Below are 20673 nucleotides of genomic sequence, written 5' to 3'. Positions count from 1 at the left end.
CTTCTGCATCCGAAGTCCATTTTAGCCCATTCAAATTGCAGTAGATTCAAAATGAAAAGATCTATGCAATGGGACTATTTCTAAGAGCATCCTTGGACTTTCATTTTCCTCTGTGAGGAACACTTTAGACTTAGAAGTCTATCCAAGATCCATTTTGGATCAAGATTACCTCGGCCTCCCCATTTATATCGATTATGGATATAGTCTCTTCCATTCCCTTCTCAGTTAAACACATATTCCCAAAGCTTTCCATATCACAATTGTTTTGATCTAGGAGAAGCATAATATATAGTTGTGAGTTTGAAAATATCAGAGTTTTTATTTCATCTCTGGTGTCACTCTGCTGCCAGCAGGCCTATTCAGTACCTCGAAAAAATCGCTATGGGAACACAAGAATTTTTTTGTTTCCAGTGAGCTTGTTCAATACCCAAGCGAATTTTCTTCCTTCCCCTCTCCATGCAATAATCCTTTCTCTTTTTTCACCTTTTATTTTATTTTCATTAGCATTTTATTAGGGTTTATATTGCTCGGGCGGAAAATGGATCCTGAATTATTGCAAGAAAGAGAGGTTGTTCCTTAAGATAAATTTATATACCTATGTAATTAATATGCTCGCCATTATTTTTCCCCTTTCCCTTCTCTACTAGATTGGATCAGCAAGAAAAACACCATTCAATTATAGTACTGAGTCAAGGAATGAATATCCTAGAATAGATATAGGCATCGTGGTTCTGTTGAAATCCTTCCATTTGAATGAATTGTATTTTCCATTCAGACATCATTGACCTTAAATATGTGTAGTCCCAAACAAAGAAGAGGAATATATATTAGCCAAGAGTTGCTCGTCATCACAATTTCCTTTTCAAAATTTTGCCACATTGTTCTCTTGAGCCAAATAAGGGAAATTTTCATGCATGGTCTTTTTAAACAAACATGAAAGAAAAGACATAAAAATAAGAGAACAAGATCAAAAGAACAAAGGAAATGAAAGACTGAACTAAAAGAAACGTGTAGAAAGCGAGAAAATAAAGCAAAGACTAAAATGAGAGAAAATTTAGGGTGGATGCATTTAGATAATTGCATTTCATCATTTACATATTGAATTCACCCCCACAAAATCATACATATGAAATTATATAGAAATATAAATATCGGTATCAATGCAGCAGAATATAAAGGAAAAATAGAAGAAAAGCTTTCACACATAGAGACACTAGGATTGGTCAGAGACAAGGGTAAAACCCACTACGAGAAAACCCTTTCAAATTCTTCTTCTTCTTAGATTGTCATTGGATGATTTAGCAAAAGAGAGTACAATGTGTTGGGTATGTGTTATATTCTTTTCATGCGTCATGGGTGTTAGGATTCCAAGAAACTCTCCTAGGTTGTAGCTCAGAGATGCCTAGTAACATATAAATTCAATTGTTGTTGCAAGGTTTAATGGAAGGAATGATGGTTTGGTTCAAGCCAAATAACCACTTCTACTCTGTTTCACTCCAGACATGCATGAACACCCTTAGACTACAATGCTTTAGACCACCAATGCTCACAATTTAGATAATAGGTGAATATGGAGAATACTAACCACACCAGCAGATACACAAGACCATGTGATGGCCGGCTACAACTAGTACAGAAACCTGCAAATATAGTCTATTAATGCAAAGACAGGATGACATCTCTCCTGCATTAGATAGAAAGAAACCTGAGCAACCTATTCAGTGATGCATTCAAGATTCCAACACTGAGATAAGATGACAGTTATCTAGTGCTAAACATCAAGAGATCAAGAACACAGCATATCAGGTACAAGCTTAGAACAGAGGAAAATGGACAGTGAGCAGTTAATAGCAAAAGAAGCTTGTATTTGCTGAAAATGAAGATGAGACGCTGCAAGTTACAAAGTGTCTACAGTCTCCAGAAGTTGAACTTTACATCAAATGCCAACCTTGATTACATCTTTCTTCTGGGTATTTATAAGTTTACATTACAACGTCACCTGGCCGTTTAGGTATGGAGGGGTCTTAATTGACCACCAATTATATTTAGTTGTCTAATGGACCCTCTGAACGAGGTTGCTTGCTTTACTGCATCAATCTGATCTGCACAACTGTTGTGCTATCCTTTAGCTGGTTGGAATGCTCGTAGCAGTGAAGTCCATGACTAATAAATTTTGTTTCAGAGTCGTGCTATGTCCTTTTCTCCCTTTGGCCATATTTTTTGTTTAATGTGGTTGTTTGGGATCTTACTGTAACCGGTCCGGCAGAGCTGGTCATCTCCTTCTTCAGGCAACAGAATGGTCATAGGACATGGGATGCATGGGTAAGTGGACAGTTGGGATGAGGGAGAGAGATGACCGTCAGATCGAGGAGATGAATGGCGGAGATGGCTCGGCGAAGGCTATTGGCCGAGGTGGGAGAGGGGTGCGTTAGGGCCGTTGGATCTTCAGCGGACAGATCGAACAGTCATTGGGCGATGGAGATGCATGGGCACTAACGGGTGAGGGTGGTTAACTTAGGCGGTAACGGTTTTCATCGCACTGCTTTCGGGCGCTAAGTGGTAATTGCCTGGGGCCGAGTGATTCCACTCAATGAACGACACGTAGCAGCAGTTGAGAGAGAAAAACCGCTCTCATCGCACACTATCGCTCGATCTAGTTATCCTCGCGATATGTGCAAAGGCCGTCAGATCTGGTGGAGATGATCTGATGATGGAAAGTGGTCGAACGGGTCGCCTTTATTGGGTGCAACATGAGCCTTTGGATTGGCAAGGGGGTTGATCAATGGCAGGGATGCGGTGTAATGGGTTACGAGCGTGCGAAGACATATGGTAGGGTATCATGGGTGCTTTGGGGTTAAGGCCAAAAGGGGTTGCTTTTTCGGGTTTAGAAGGTAAATGGGGAAACGAAAGTGGTGGAGAGTAAGCGGGGCAGGAGGAGAAGGGGAAAATGACCCATGTGGAGCCCCTTTGAGGACACCACCAAACAGACCAGGCTTCTCTTTGACATTACAAAGTCAACGCTGCATAGCAGGGCTAACATTGGCTCCTTCTAGTGATGAAATCCTCCCTGTGGGGTTTCAAGAATCGTAGACCACTGCCTTTAACAAGATCAGCAAGATTTCCTAGTATTCCATTAGGCATGGAGTCTAACTAAGCCTACACTAAAAACTGTAAAAGGACATATTTACAATGTTGGAGCCTAAAGGCCTTAAACAACATAAACCTCCAAAAACCACCCATTAACTAGGCCATCAAAAATTGGTTCTCCTTCCACACTTTGCAGCATGAAAGTGTTTTTCCCCTGGACCTGAGCAATGGCAAAAGGTCTTGTCTACAGAGCATCGAATTTTCCATGATTGCCTTTCTTTTCTTTCAATGCATCCCATTTAAGAACCGGGTCTCCAATTTGAAAATTGTCCATCTATGCCTTTCTATCAAAGGCTTCCTTGATTCTCTTTTGATGTGTTTCAGATTTCTCAATCAATTAATCTCTGATTTGATGCACTTCAGTTAAGTCACTAATCCTCTTTGCCATGTCATTTTCCTCATTCTGCTCTTCTTGCAAGAACTTGGCCATAGGGAGCGTCAACTGGATTAGGAATACAGCCTCAATGCCATATACCAGCTTGAACAGAGAATTCCCTGTGGATTTCTTGGTGGTTACCCTGTCAGGCCACAATGCAAACTTGAGTTTGGAATCCCAATTCCTTTTGTTGTCTTCCATCAGCTTTTTGATTATCCTTATCAAGCTCTTATTGGATGATTCTACTAGACCATTTCCTTGAGGGTAGTATGAGGTGGAATGCACTAGTTTAATGCCCATTGATTCAAACATGTTCACCAACTCTTTTTCCCTAAAGGCTGCTACGTTGTCTGTAACCAATTTGTGTGGACAGCCAAACCTGGTGAAAATGTTTTCTGTCAAGAACTTCATGAAAACATCGTGATCAGCTTTCTTAGTAGGGATGGCTTCAATCCATTTAGTGAAGTAATCAGTGGCTACTAAGATCCATCTGTGCTGGCCACTAGAATGTGGATTAATTTCCCATATGAAGTCCAAGCCCCACTACTGGAAAGGGCCACTGGCATGTATTGGCTTCAAGGTAAGGATTTCTACTGTGGTTTTTCTTCAAACCTCTAACACCTGTCACAAGATTTTACAAATGAAAATACATCAGAAAATAGAATGGGCTAGTAATACCCAACTCTGAGGATCTTGTGGGCTATTGTTTTCCAATAGTGATATCCTCCACAGATGTTAGAATGAAACTGATGCATGACCTCCATAGACTGTTCCTTTTCCAGACATCTTAAGAGGATTCCTGATGGGTCCCTCCAATAAAGCAAGCTTTCATGAATACAATACTTGGTTGCTTTTAGCTTAACAGTCCTGGCTTGGCTCGAGCTAAGACCAGGAGGAACCTCTACTTTCAACAGAAAGTGAGCTATTTTATCATACCATTCACAAGAGGCCAGGCTTTCAACCAAACCCTGGTTCTGCCCTCGTTCAACTATTTCTCCTCCTATATGTCTGTCATCTGAACTTGTGGTTACCTAATTCATGTCCAGCATCCTGCAATTCTCTTTAGCCATCAGCTTAGCAAGGCCCTACCCCTTAATAAGCTTGGTGGGCTTCAGTTCTATGTTGAATTCAATAAGCTTTGCAATCCATTTAGCCCTTCTTCCATCAACGTCTAGCTGCGTTAGGACATCCTTTACTGAAGCAGAGGGAACATATGCAATTACCTTGGAGTGCAGAATGTAGATTCGGAAAGCTTTTAAAGATTTGATAAGAGCATAAGCCTGTTTTTCGATAATATCATACCTTAGTTCAGCATCCCTTAAGGTTTTGCTAAAAAATGCCACTGGATGCTCTGAATCCTCATCATCTTTCTGCAATAAAACTGCTGCAAGGGTGTCACAGGAAGCAAAGGAGAAGATATGGAACTCCTTGCTATAGTCTGGGCTGATCAAAGTGGGAGCTTCCATAATAGCTCTTTTGATGGCTTCAAAAGATCTTCTTGTTGCATCAGTCCATTTGATCTCTGATCCCTTTTTAGCATAGAGGTGATGTGTTTTACCAATTCTGCAAAATTAGGAATAAAACTCCTTACAAAATTTATTTTGCCCAGAAAGGATTGGATGTCCTTTTTTGATCTTGGAACAGACAAGGTCTGTATTTCTTTCACTCTCTCTGGGTCAATCTTGACACCTGCAGCAGAAAAAATGTGTCCTAGAAGCTTGCCCTCTTCTAAAGCAAATTGTGACTTCTTAGGATTCACTGATATCCCAAACCTTCTGCACTTCAGAAACACTTTCTTCAAATGCTGCAAATGATCCTGATGGCTACTAGAGTATACTGTTATATCATCCAAGTAGACAAGGAAAAACTTATCCTTCTCTCCTATAAACGCTATATCCATGGCTCTTTGAAAGGTAGCCCCAGCATTCATCATCCCAAAGGGCATCTTAGAGTACATAAAAATGCCCCAAGGAGTGGTGAAAGCAGTCTTTTCTTGATCATCTGGATGTACAGCAACTTGGTTATACCCTGAAAATCCATCTAGGAAAGACATAACTTTAGCTCCTAAGACTTTTTGTAGCAAATGTTCCATCTTTGGCAGGGGATAGTTGTCCTTTTTGGAACATTTGTTCAAGTTCCTTAAATCAACACACAGCCTAATTTCTCCACTTTTCTTCCTCATTACTACCAAATTGGCTACCCACTTCGAATATCTCAGGGGAACTATGATTTTGGCAGCCAACAACTTCTTGATTTCTTTTTCAATCAGAGGGAGGAGCAAAGGATTTATAGGTCTCAGCTTCTGTTTGAAAGGGATGGTGTCTTTCTCTAATGGGATCTTATGCTGGATGATATTTTTGTCATAAGTTTTAAGGTCATTGTATTCCCGGGCAAAGATATCAGCAAATTGCTTCATTAAGGTGCAGTACTTGGAACTTTGGGCAACAGACAAATGGGTGGACAGATTTATATACTTTGGATGATCTGGACTCCCTATGTTATGCCTATGGACTGCAGACTGATTTTCTTTTTGGGCAATCTTATGAGGCACATCGTTATGATCGAACAACTTCTCTAGAGGCACTAGTCCTTTAGGTATATGATTGCTAGGCAACTGTACTATGTTGTCTTGGCCAATTCTGTTCCTTAACTAGGGCTGGGGAGATTCCTCCAAGGTTTGATTCTCTTGATCAATTTGCATTTCAAAGAATTCGTCAATGACTTGCAGAAACCTATTTACTTCATCATCATCCTCAAAGACTTTCCAGTGATGGACATTATCAGGCAAGGATGGTCTATATTTTACTTGGACTTCATAAGCCAATCTAGGGGGCATGGGAGGGATGAACATGCTAGCAGACACAACCAGGGAATCAGCAAGCTGATTTTTTACTCTAGGAATATATGAGATACAAAAGTTATCAAAAGAGTCTTTGAGTCTCCATACCTCATCTCTGTACGCTTTCAGCCTTGGGTGCCTTGCTTGGAATGTTTTGTTCACTTGTTGAATGATGAGATCATCGTCTCCAAACACCTTTATGTCTCTGATTCCCATGTCTTTGGAAATGTTTAAGCCCAATAGCAGAGCCTCATACTCTGCTATATTGTTGGTGACCTGAAAAGTCAGCTTAAAAGACAGTTGTGTGCTTTCCTGTTTTGGAGACACCAGCACCACTCCTGCTCCTGCAGTTTCCCTTGAACAGGCTCCATTGAAGAACATATCCCAAGCTTGTGTCCCTTCCTCTTCCATGGCCTGGCATACTGGTTTCTTGAGTTGCATCGAGGCCCTCTAGGATTATTCAATTTGGAGAATACATGCTCCAAAATTAGTGTCCACAGCGTAAATGGGATGATTAGAGGGATTCTTCTCATCACTGATGATATAGGCCAATTGGCCTTCCCTGTATAATCTTCTGCTTTCTCCTCCAAATACTGGGACTGTGGTATAAGACAAGTCATTTTGCAATGTCCCACCCAACCTCTTAATCCACCCTCTAGAAAGTAGCATACAAACTTAGGGGGGACATATGCTACCACAATATCCATCATTATGCTTTTCATGGGCAGCTGAGTTAGGGTGATGGCTAAGTCTTTGATTAGCCCTAGACATTTCACCTTCCTTGAATCGAAAGAGAACAAGTCATGATAAGGTCTGGTAATATCAAGGCCTAGCTCGTCCATAACAGCTTTGGGCATTAGATTATGACTGGCTCCTATATCCAACAGACGGTTTTGAAGGATTTTGTCATGAATGGCCAGGGAGACATATAATGATGGGGAATTGTCATCAGCAGCCTCAGTCATTGGGCTAAGCACAACTGCAGGTTTGTCATCTTGTAAATTCACATAGTCATTGGAGGCTCGTGAAGCTCTCAGCTTAAGGGCATCAAGGATGGGCTTCTTATAGACCTCACTCTTTACAAGTGCGGTCAAAGGCATAGATATTTTTAATCTCTGGACTTCGGCTTCAAAACTAAAAGGGGAAGGGGACTTTTCAGGGCCTATTACCTCTTGAGCCAGTGTTTTGAGGGCGATGGGATCGGCTATTGGTTGCTTCTGCTTGTTGATCTACTGCTCTGAGGGGGCCACAGCTATTTGGGCAGGACTCTCTTTGACATTACTCACTCTTGATCTTAAGTTATATCTCTTCTGGTCTTCAGTCTACAGAACAACTTCCCTGTCCCACTCTTCACTAGTCTAGTCCCTGAGAAATTACTTCTCGTAGGCAGCTAATGTCAAAAAGGTAGCACTGCCCTTGTCTTCCATGCAGTGAATCTCATCCTCTTCATCGAACTGCTCCTCCTCCATGACTACGTTCTGGAAAGGAGTCTTAACCCTTTGTTCTTCACTGGCCTCTTTTCCCCTCTGAATGATCTGCAATTGTTCATTTGCTCTTCTATATGGATTTGGATTTCTAGGAGCAAATGTATTAGGAAACCTTTCTTTCCCAGAAATCTACTCAACCTTCAGCTTGGAGATTTCAGCAGCCAATGACTCTATCATTTTAGAGATTCTGCCCATTTTGGCATCTGAAGGTGAAGAAGAAGAGGAAGACTCACCTCTCTACCTCCTTCTATCAGCATATCCTTTGAGTTTCTCTGCAGCCATGATATTGGATTCCACCTCCAAGGCTGCATCTTGCATCTCAGCTAGATAAGCACATTTCCTCTCTCTTAATAGCAGGCAGAAATCAGAGTCAAAGGCATTGGCATAAGTGAGTTTGGCAGAGGTGGGGGTAGGCTTCACTTCAAATGGTATCTTGCTATACATATCGTTGAATCTTTTATTGAAATCAGACAATAACTCCCCATTTTCCCTTTTTAGGTTACGAAACTCACTATGATAATAGAGCAGATCTTTCTTATCCCCCCAATGCTTTAAAAACACATCATTTAATGCTTCAATGTCTGCTATAGACCTAGGGGTCAGCTCTCTGAACCACTTTCTAGCCTTTCCATCAAGGCTTTGGACAAATACTCTCATCCAAACATCATCTTCACTGATATCTAGGTTATCTGCATAGCTGTAAAAGGACTCGAGATGTTCTTCAGCTATTACTCCCTCTGTCCCAATGAACTTAGGCATGTATTTTTGATATTCACCTGCAAGCATGGCATTCAAAGGAACAGGCAAGAGCAAGGGTCCATATCTAGCAGCTATGATTCTTTCCATCCTGGTGGGTGCTTGTGGGCCTGCAATGACTGTGGTGGGTTGAAAAGTGTTGGCAGTCTAAAAGGTAGGGAGTTGAGAAATGACTAACAGGGTTAAAGGACTATGATGGACAGGAGGGGAGGTTCCCTTTGGGCTAAAATCCAAAGGAGGACCTAAAGGATAGGAAGCTTTATGAATCTCTAAAAATTTCTCTTCATTGCTAATACTAGAGGCTATATTCTCACTATGTATGTATTCTGTTACAAGCCTTTCTTGCAGAGATGCATAAGATTGTTTAGGTTTACCTGATCCTGATGCTCCCTTTTGTGATGTCTTTCTTTGCTTGATAATATTTTCAGGGTCAGGCACTGGGTCAGCTGGTGATTTCTGAGGATTTCTCTGAGTGTGACTCACAAACTGATCCAGAACTGTGATGTGGAGTCGCCAAAAGGTTGGTCCTCCAGTAGAGTCACCAGATAGATGATTACAACCAAAAATGTGTCCAGACTTTGTCTATCATCAAAGGAGGATCTATGTCATCTCCCAGGGAATCTGAGCTTCAATCTCCTTTCCCCGGCAACGGCCCCAATTATGTTAGGATTCCAAGAAACTCTCCTACGTTGTAGCTCGAAGATGCTTGGTAACATATAAATTCAACTGTTGTTGCAAGGTTTAATGGAAGGAATGATGGTTTGGTTCAAGCCAGATAACCACTTCTACTCTGTCTTACTCCAGACATGCATGAACACCCTCAGACTACAAGGCTTTAGACCACCAATGCTCACAATTTATATAATAGGTGAATATGGAGAAAACTAACCACACCATCAAATACACAAAACCATGTGATGGTCAGCTGCAACTAGTACAGAAACCTGCAAATCTAGTCTATTAATCCAAAGACAATGATGACAGCTCTCCTGCATTAGATAGAAAGAAACTTGAGCAACCTATTCAGTGATGCATTCAAGATTCCAAAACCAAGATAAGATGACAGTTATCTAGTGCTAAACATCAATAGATCAAGAACACATCATATCAGGTACAAGCTTAGAACAGAGAAAAATGGACAGTGAGTAGTTAACAACGAAAGAAGCTTGTATTTGCTGAAAATGAAGATGAGATGCTGCAAGTTACAAAGTGTCTATAGTCTCCAAAAGTTGAACTTTACATCAAATTCCAACCTTGATTACATCTTTCTTCTGGGTATTTATAAGTTTACATTATAATGGCACCTGGACGTTTAGGTGTGGAGGGGTCTTAATTGACCACCAACTGCATTTAGTTGTTTGATGGAGCCTCTGAACAAGGTTGCTTGCTTTACTGTGTAAATCTGATCTACACAACTGTTGTGTTGTCCTTTAGGTAGTTGGAATGCTCGCAGCAATGAAGTCCATGACTGATAAATTCTGTTTCAGAGCCGTGCTATGTCCTTTTCTCCCTTTGGCCATATTTTCTGTTTAATGTGGTTGTTGGGGATCTTACTGTAACCAGTCCGGTAAATCTAGTCATCTCCTTCTTCAGGCAACAGAATGGTCATAGGACGTGGGATGCATGGGTAAGTGGACAGTTGGGATGAGGGAGAGAGATGACCGTCAGATCAGGAAGATGAACGGCGGAGATGGCTCGGTGAAGGCCATTGGCCGAGGTGGGAGCGAGGTTCGTTAGGGCCATTGGATCTTCAGCTGACAAATCGGATGGTCATTGGGCGATGGAGTTGTGTGGGCGCTAACGGGTGAGAGTGGTTAACTTAGGCGGTAACGGTTTTCATTGCACTGCTTTCGGGCACTAAGTGGTAATTGCTCGGGCCGAGCGATTCCACTCAATGAACGACACGTAGCAGCGGATGAGAGAGAAAAACTGCTCTCATCATGCGTTATCGCTCGATCTAGTTGTCCTCGCGATATGTGCGAAGGCTGTCAAATCTGGTGGAGATGATCTAACGGTGGAAAGTGGTCGAGCGGGTCACCTTTATCGGGTGCGACGTGAGCCGTTGGATTAGCGGGGGGGTTGATCAATGGCGGGGACGCGGTGTAATGGGTTACGAGTGCACGAAGACATATGGTAGGGTTTTATGGGTGCTTTGGGGTTAAGGCCAAAAGGGGTTGCTTTGTCAGGTTTAGAAGGTAAATGGGGAAACAGAAGTGGTGGAGAGTAAGCGGGGAAGGAGGAGAAGGGGAAAATGACCCATGTGGGGCCCCTTTGAGGACACCACCAAACAGACCAGTCTTCTCTTTGACATTAGAAAGTCAGCGCTGCATAGCAGGGCTAACAATGGGGTCTGGGGGGTGGACCTAAAGATGGTGGGTGGACCTACCCATGGTTTTGAGCATGGTTTTTTAGGTACGATGGTTTTTGCCCATGGTATTTTTAGATCTGATTAAGGGAACTATGATTATGTTCTAATCCAAGGTTAGTGGATTGGGGTTTGTGAATGCTTCAGAATATATATATATATATATATATATATATATATATATATATATATATATATATATATTGTAACATTGAAAGGAATATAATGAAAAATCAATTTTCCATTCTCGATTTTTGGATCCAGGGGAAACTATTTGTGTATATTTTTTTATGTTCTTGCCATTGTATATTTTTTTCTTTTAAGAATTCGTTTGTAGATAATTTTGTATGGAGATAAAACCTTCATTTGGTACCAAAGTTGTTTCAGCTTCAAGGGGATGCCTTTACTGCTGAGGGGTTTTTCTCGGGCCTCTGGTAGACCCATGTTACAGTGGGAGATCTACGGGATTGATTCTTGTAGTGAAAAAATATGGCAAACAGTTGAAAGATAGAGATTGAGAAATTCAATGGAAAAAGTTTTGAGTTGTGGAAGCTCAAGATGGAGGATTTTTCGGTGGATAGAGATCAATGGATCCTTCTAGATCCATGTACGACACCAATAGGAACATCATCATAAGACTCGGAGAAGGTAGATAGAAAGGTCAAGAGAACAATATGATTGTGTCTCTAAGTTTCAGTATTGTTGAATGTATTAGGGAAAACTGTGGTGAAGGATTTGTGGGACAAGTTAGGGACTTTGTATCAATCTAAGTCTTTGGTGAACAAATTATTCAAGCGGAAAAAGTTTTATAACCTGGGATGAAGGATGGAGACTCAGTGACAAAGCATCTAAATGCCTTCAATATTGTGGTAAGTCAGTTGTTATATGTTTATTTTAAAATTTTAGATTAAGATAAGTGCATAAATTTGTTGTGTTCTCTACCAAACTCATGGGATAATCTAGTTGTTGCAATAGGTAGCAATACAACTACCTTGAATTTTAATTAAATAGTCTCATCCTTGTTTTCGGAGGAGAGGAGACGGAAAAATATGGAGAGCTAGAATGGAGATGCCTTGTCTATGAGTGGACGTTCCCATAATAAAAAAACAAAATTAAATCCTCAAGTGGGAGATATAAATCTAGAGGGAGATCTAAATCTCCAAAAAAATGTAAAGGTATGCAGGAAATGCGAAAAATAAGGGAACTACAAAAAATATTGTAGATCTAAAACTACTAAGAAAGGAAAGAGATTTGATGATGCTCCTTTTGCAAAGGCAAAAACCATGTCAGATGAAGGTGGGGATGTGTAGTTGGCTTCTTCTTCAAGTACACACGTAGACATTAGGGGAATTTTGAGGTCTAAAATGGGCCTCCTAAGAAAAATGTACAACCAAAATAAATTTTATAAGAACCAATAGGATTGAAAATGATCATTTCAACCATGGGGGATGATTCACCATTTTTGGAGTAGAAAAGTAAAAAAAATAATAAAATAATAAAACTATTTTTTCAACTCGTATTTTCAACTTCTCTCCCTAAGGTTTTACTCAAATTTCGAGTGGGACTACTCGTTGGATGAAAAAATTAATTCCTCGTCCAAGGAGTACCCATGTTGCATGCTTTCGATGGACCTTGCTACACAAAAAATGAGAAATACATCAAAAACGTGATTACAATCATGTTTTCATGTATTTCTCATTTTTCGTGTAGCAAGGTCCATCTAAAGTATGGAACATTGGTACTCCTTAGATGATGAATCAAATTTTACATACAACGAGTGTTTCCGCTCGAAATTTGAGCAAACCCATAAGGAGATAAGTTGAAAATACGAGTTCAAAAAATAGTTTTTTATTTTTTCCCTCTAAAATTTGATGACGTAATCTAACATTATTTTATTATTTCCACTATTACTTTATAATTTCCTTAGGAGGCCCATTTTAGACCTCAAAATTCCCTAATGTCATGTGGCATGGTTGATTGACTCAAGTGCATCCTTTAAGTTCACTCCCCAAAGGGAGTGGTTCGTGAGTATGAGAAATATGATGGTGGTGATGTCTTCCTAGGGGATGACAGGAAAGGAATAATCATTAGACGTGGAAAATTCAAGTTCAAGTTGCAACACTTCTTGGTGTTCTGCACATCCCTGTATTGGCCAGAAATCTGATTTTTGTAAGCAAGATGGATGATGCAGGTGTAAAAACAGTGTTCGAGAAATATACATGCAAGATGGTTTGGGAATCACTAGTATTGATGCGGAGAGTTAGGATTGGAAATATGTATAAGCTTCTAGGTAGAAATTTTACTGATGGGTGCAACAGTTTTGTGGTTCCTGAAGGTGGAGCAGAAAATCTAGTGGTCTCTGGAGAAAATACTATGTTATGGAATCAAAGACTAGGACACATTAGAGAGAAGGGTCTTCGAATACTAAATGGTAATGGTATGGTAGAAGGTATGTCTAATTTCTCTTTATATTTCAATTTTTGTGAATATTGTGTATATGGGATGCAAAATCAAGTGAGATTCCCCTCTAGTGCTACGAGGGCGAAAGGGATATTAGAGATTGTGCACAATGATGTATATTTGTGTCAGTTCCATCATTGGGTAAGTCTGTGTACTATGTCTAATTTATAGATGACTTCTCAAAGAATACATGGATATATTTCCTCAGGAAGAAAACTAAAGCCTTAATGTACATTGTCTCACACAATCTCTCTAAAATAATGAGAATGATACAATATTAATACATCAAGAGTATGTCTCAAGATATTGCGTCTATTTTGGACACTCAATCACTTTGGTTGAGTAAATATCTCAACCATACACTAGTCTAGGAGCCTAACTAGTTGGAGAGAATTTCTCAACCAACTAAACCTAAACAAACTCCCAAGTTTGAGGAATAATCACATTCTAGAATAGATAAGTAGGAATTAATCCAATATTTACAATTTTAATTATTTTGAATATTTTGGACTTGTTGATTGTTTTAAGTGAGAGTGAGGCTAACATTCCCCCCATAAATCATAAGTCCAAATTAAGAACCTGATACCATCTCCAAGTCTTCATGTTGAAACTGTTGAGCTGATCCTCAATGAAGAACTGCCTGAAAAACCGCCAAAACTAGATGTTGAAAACTCTAATATGAAGAGAGAAAACCAAGAAACATGAGTCAGCTGCAAGTTTGATACATCCCTGAAAGTTGCTTGACAACTCCATCAAATTTCAAGCTCCAATTCAAAAGGATCCATATGTCCTTTGCTTGGTCCAATGACCATCAAAGTGAACAAAAGAATGTCCACAAATGCTCTCAATCAGCATCTCGATCACTTGTCCACTGACAAAAAATTGATGACGCCCACTGTCATATTTGTGTATTCAGATTCCCAATCGCTTTCCCACTGGAAAATTCGACAATGCCCACTGGCCAATTTTTTTATGCTCGCTGGAAAATTTGATGATGCCCACTAGTTGATTTGTTGATGTTGTCGAAACTGACCACTAGCTGCTTTTGATTATGTTGTCGAAATTTTTAGTCTGACAACCTTTTTAATTATATTATCATTTCCCCCCTTTGTCAGTTGAAAGGAGAGACAAACATCTGCATTCTATTTCTAAACTCCCCCCTTAAGGTGTAGGAGAGTTTCTCTTTTTAATTCTTCAGGAAACTTTATATTTACCTCTATCTTAAGTATATTGTAGGACTTATGCAGTTTCTTCATTTCTAGATTCCATCTCCAAGGGTTTATCCATCCATAATTAATTGTCACTTTAGTCTTATTTTGAATTTGACATTTCTCAGATAGATGGCTTTTCTTGCCACAATGGTGAAAAGAATGGAGGTCGAAACATTTACTCTCCATATGACCATTCTCTTACAATAGTTACACTTAACATGATTATGGGTATTTTCTAGAAAACCTGCACTTACAAACTGAACTAGTTTTGAGAAATCTGGAACATAAAAAGTTTTTTCTTTGTTGTATCCCAAGTCATGTCAATCTTTGTTGAAACAAATTTCTTCCCAAGATCTGATCACCTTCTTGGAAAGACCATTTTTTTGGTGTTCTTCACACATGCTATTGTTGTTGATATTCTGTGTTGGATTCATTAAGTCATTTGTATCACATTGAGCATCAATCATCTTTATTAACAATTCATTTGTATCACATGTTGCATCAAACTTTTCAATTAGATCTTCAGTACTACTAGTTTCATCATTTAGTAGCACAACTTGCTCGATGAGCTCATCTATGTCATTTGTGTCACAACTTTCATCAACATGCTAAAAGAGGTCATTTGTTTCACAAATTTCATTTGTTGTTTGGATGATGTATTCTATGTCACACATTGCAGTTATCTTTTTTGTACATCTTGCATCAAGTAGATCTTGTTTTTCACTCAATTTTATCTGGAGTGCATTAATGAGTTGTTCTTTCATATCTAGTTCATTTTGAAGATCGTTTGTTGCTTCTAATGTGCTAGTCATCTGATTGATTATGTTTTGATTTTGCTTTAACTTCCATTCAAGTACTTCAATTTTGTTGTGTAATTCATGATTATACTCTTTCAATTCTTTAATTTCTAGCTCTGCACTCTGAAGATGTTTTCCTCCTTTACCCATTTTGGTCTTTAACACGCTCGCTTGATTTTTTCTTCAATAGGATGAGGGTGTCAGATACCACCGAAATTCACCCAAGAGAATTTTTACAATGATTTAATGACAAGTTAAAATGACTTAGACTTTGCAAGAACTCAACCTCCTATCAATTTTGCTTATGCACCCAATTACAATCAATGACTTTAGATTGACCTTGACTTTGACTTGACTTACTCGCTTGAAAAATGACAATTATTGACTTTGAACCACTTACATTACAAGTGACTTTATCTCTCAACACTTCATGAAAAATGACTTCAACTAAGAATTTTTAAAAACCTGCTAACTACAACTTTATTATTCCAAAATTATCAAAATTTTCCCCTTCTAATTACAAATAAAAAATACACCTTATCACTCCATTACCATAAAACCCTTTTTATATCCTATTTGATGTAATTAAACAACCACTTAATCCACTAAATGACAACTTTGACCCTTTTTGTGAACATTAAAATAAGGATTTTTCTTATTGTAATTCCAGTAACTCTCCATACCTAGTAATCAGGCGCTCACCACATCATAAATTTACGCACAAAACATGGTTGAATCCCATGCAGTACATCACACCTTCGATGCAACCTTACACAAAGGTTTCTCCTCCAACTATGCAATGACTAGATATCGGCAAGTGTCAATTTGTTACACTTTCACTGCAGAAGAAGCTCCAAACCATTAAATTTCAACATACATATTTTCTATATCATTCGGGGAATTTTGAGGTCTAAAATGGGCCTCTTAAGAAAAATGTACAACCAAAATTAACTTTATAAGAACCAATAGGAATTAATATGATGATGTCAAACATGGGGGATGATTCACCATTTTTGGAGTAAAAAAGTAAAATAATAAAAAATAATAAAATAATAAAACTACTTTTTCAACTTGTATTTTCGATTTATCTCCCTAATTTTTTACTCAAATTTCGAGCAAGAGTGGAGAAAGGAAGGATCGCATGGATGAGACACCATACATGTGTTTGGGATATCCTGCTAGCTAATAAGAAAGGACACCAAACTATGTGTGAGCTTCCGCTTGGCTGAGATCAGGAGAGACTCATGATGTTCATGTTGTACCATTACTACTTTCTTTAACCACTCTATGTATGGAACATAGAGGATGAGGTTCAACCGATAAGGCTCGAGGTTCCACCACTACTGAGATCCACCATGAGGTTCCAAAACTGATAGTGGTTGGCACTATAGAGAAAGAGTGTAGTAAATCTAACTCGTTGCATACAAAATTTAATTCCTCGTCTAGGGAGTACCCATCTTGCATACTTTCAATGGACCCCACTACACGAAAAATGAGAAATACATGAAAAAACGTGATTATAATCACGTTTTTCATGTATTTCTCATTTTTCGTGCAAGGAGTACCCATGTTGCATACTTTCGAGGGATCCTGCTACACGAAAAATGAGAAATACATGAAAAACGTGATTGCAATCACGTTTTTCATGTATTTCTCATTTTTTGTGTAGTAGGATCCATCGAAAGTATGCAACATGGATTCTCCATGGATGAGTAATCAAATTCTACATCCAACGAGTGTTTCTGCTTGAAATTTGAGTAAACCCATAGGGAGATAAGTTGAAAATACGAGTTGAAAAACATATATATATATATATATATATATATATATATATATATATAATTTTTTCCCTCTAAAATTTGATGATGTAATCTAATATTATTTTGTTATTTCCATTATTATTTTATAATTTCCTTAGGATGCCCATTTATACCTAAAAAATCCCCTAATGAATGTCCAAGGAAAGTTTCCCTTAAAGGTATCCCTCACATACACACAAATAGATATAAACCAGGCTTGCCTAAACATATCTCGTTTGAGCAATAGAAAACAATTGTTCCCTGCTATTACTTTGGGCCTGACACCTCAAACGAGGTGGTTTATGATGAGATCTTTACCGGAAAATGAATTGGATGGCCGCAAAGGTTTTATTTACATAATATGATTCTCAAAAAGCGTTGAATACCTTTAGCTACAATTATAAACATAAATCTGGCAAAATTACTCTAACCACTTCTTGAAATCTCAGTTTGTGTTCATACCAAAAAGAATAGTTTCGTGCGATGCTTCACCAAATAGGCTTGAAGTACTCATGGCTTTTGTAGGCAGTGAAATCTAGCTAAAAAAATGATGTTGGAGAAATATATTTCACCACATTCCTAAGTGAACCCAAGCTCTGAAAAACGATGAATTCAACCATCAGAGTGCAAAAAAATGGAAATCATAGGATTTATCTCAGAGGCTCAAATCGAAGCCATTGAATTACACTCCCCGGCCAATGATTTGTGTTATATAGCGCTGAATTGTTTTTTGAACCCAATTTTGTTATTGATTTCCCAAAACTAAAAGTTATGCAACACATCTAGTCTTTGATCCATATCATGGTACTACATTTCTTTCTTTAATTTATGTAATGAAAAAGATTGAAATGTCACTACTCACCTTGTCATAATAGATAATAGTGATGAAAACATGCAAGATCTCTCTCAATTCCTTTAGAGTGGCGAAGAACGTTATTGAGGGTTCATTACTTTGCTTAATTACCAACACAGTGCTTCTATTCACCACGGATAATAGTTATTGGCAGGTATACAATCCACAAATGCTCCACTGAGCCTTATGTGACTCAGCAAACCAGATCAGATTAACACAATCGATATTTGTAGTATCTTGTCTTCGCTTGCTGCCTTTACACAAATCAGGATTGCCACATTTCTCCAATCGAATTGTTATGCACCAATTGCCCCTCCAGCAATGCGCACTACGATTTTGTCGAATCTCTTTGCCATGACTTTTGCATCGAATTTTGCTTGGAACCTTGTAGTGGCAGGCCCTCGCTGGCTGGGGTATGGATCTTTATCTGTTGGCGGCGGTTCAAATAAGGAACCAGTGTAGCTTTGTAAATGTTTGCTACCATGGATCTATGTGATGTGAAACTTTTCTCTTCCAGACAAGTTTTGAAGGAGTCGTTGTTGTCAAATTTACCAACACGAATTTCTCCCTCATGAGAATGCATGATAATGCATCAGTGTAATTGTTTGATCACTGCAATCGCTCTTTCAATGTTTCCCTAGTTCCTTCAGATCTGCAAATATATGTGATTTGTGCGAATTATGAATATGCATCTTATAAATGTAACATTCTATATCCTATCAATCAATTCCTCATGCACTAATCCTTTCACCAAATCAATGTTGCATTCATACTGGTTTTAATAGCATGCAGATTCACCACATGGCTCTTTCATGCTCTCCACAGTCAACAATCACACTCTTTGCTCTAGCACTCTAAGCTTTGATACCAATTAAAGGATATTAAAAACTAATGAAAAACTACATCATGAGAAAGGGACACCAAAGACATGGCGGAAAAGGCCTGAAGCCTTAATGTATATTGTCTCACACACTCTCTCTAAAATAATGAGAATGATACAATATTAATCAATCAAGAGTATGTCTCAAGATAGTGCATCTATCTTGGACACTCAATTACTTTGGTTGAGTAAATATCTCAACCATACAGTAATCTAGGAGCCTAACTAGTTGGAGAGAATCTCTCAACCAACTAGACCCAAACAAACTCCCAAGTTTGAGGGACAATCATTAGGGGATTTTTGAGGTCTAAAATCGGCCTCCTAAAGAAATTATAAAATAATAGTGGAAATAATAAAATAAGATTAGATTACATCATCAAATTTTAGAGGGAAAAAAAGAAAAAACTATTCTTTCAACTCGTATTTTCAACTTATCTCCCTATCGGTTTACTCAAATTTCGAGCGGAAACACTTTTTGGATGTATAATTTGATTCCTCATCCAAGGAGTACCCATGTTGCATACTTTCGATGGACCTTGCTACATGAAAAACGTGATTGCAATAACGTTTTTCATGTATTTTTCATTTTTCGTGTAGTAGGGTCCATCGAAAGTGTTCAACATAGGTACTCTTTGGATGACGAATTAAATTTTGCATCCAACGAGTAATCCTACTCAAAATTTGAGTAAAAACTTAGGGAGATAAGTTAAAAATACAAGTTGAAAAAGTAGTTTTATTATTTTATTATTTTTTAATCTTTTTTACTTTTTAACTCCAAAAATGGTGAATCATCTCCCCCATGGTTGACATCATCATCTTGAATCCTATTGGTTCTTATAAATTTTATTTTGGTTATACATTTTTCTTAGGAGGCCCATTTTAGACCTCAAAATTCCCCTAATGCACATTCTAGAATAGATAAATAGGAATTAATCCAAGATTTACAATTTTAATTATTTTGAATATTTTGGACTTATTGATTATTTTTATGTGAGAGTGAGGCTAACACCTCATTGATGGCCCATCAATAAGGTATACTTGCAATTATGTTCGCTTCCTGTCACAAGTCAAACTAGCATCTTTGACTAAATCATCATGTATAAACATATCGCATCAAGTTAGCTCAAAACACAACCATCATAAATCACATGTAACCATCATAAACCATAATCATAGATCGCATGTAATCATCATAGACCAGAATCACAGATCACATGTAATCATCATAGACCAAAGTCATAATTCACATGCATAATAAACTGAAATAAAATATTGATACTTATCCTTTAATCAATACTTAGCTTCTACCTTTGTCCTTATTACGTACGCACTCTAGATCAGTTGCCACACCAGAAAAACACCCAATGCCTTCTCTTCAACCATGTGCACATACACATAGTGTGCATCACACACATACAACCACATACGGCATACAATACCATGCAATACATACACCTACACCTGACATACAACACATACACATACACCCAGTGTACAACACAACACATACATACACCTACACCTAGTTTATTAAACAACACAATACATGCATACACCTACACCCCATGTATGACACAACACATACATACATACACCTACACCCGATGTATGACACAACACATACATACTCCTACATCCATTGTACAACACAATACACATAGTACAAAACAATCAATACACGTGTCACGATGCCACGACTACAC

This window comes from Pinus tabuliformis, chromosome 4_2 (genome assembly GCF_031772625.1).
Source record: "Pinus tabuliformis cultivar Carrire ecotype Pingquan chromosome 4_2, CPIR1, whole genome shotgun sequence".
In the NCBI taxonomy this organism is placed as follows: domain Eukaryota; kingdom Viridiplantae; phylum Streptophyta; class Pinopsida; order Pinales; family Pinaceae; genus Pinus; species Pinus tabuliformis.
The sequence above is the reverse complement of the archived record's forward strand: the minus strand, read 5'-3'. Positions refer to the sequence as shown.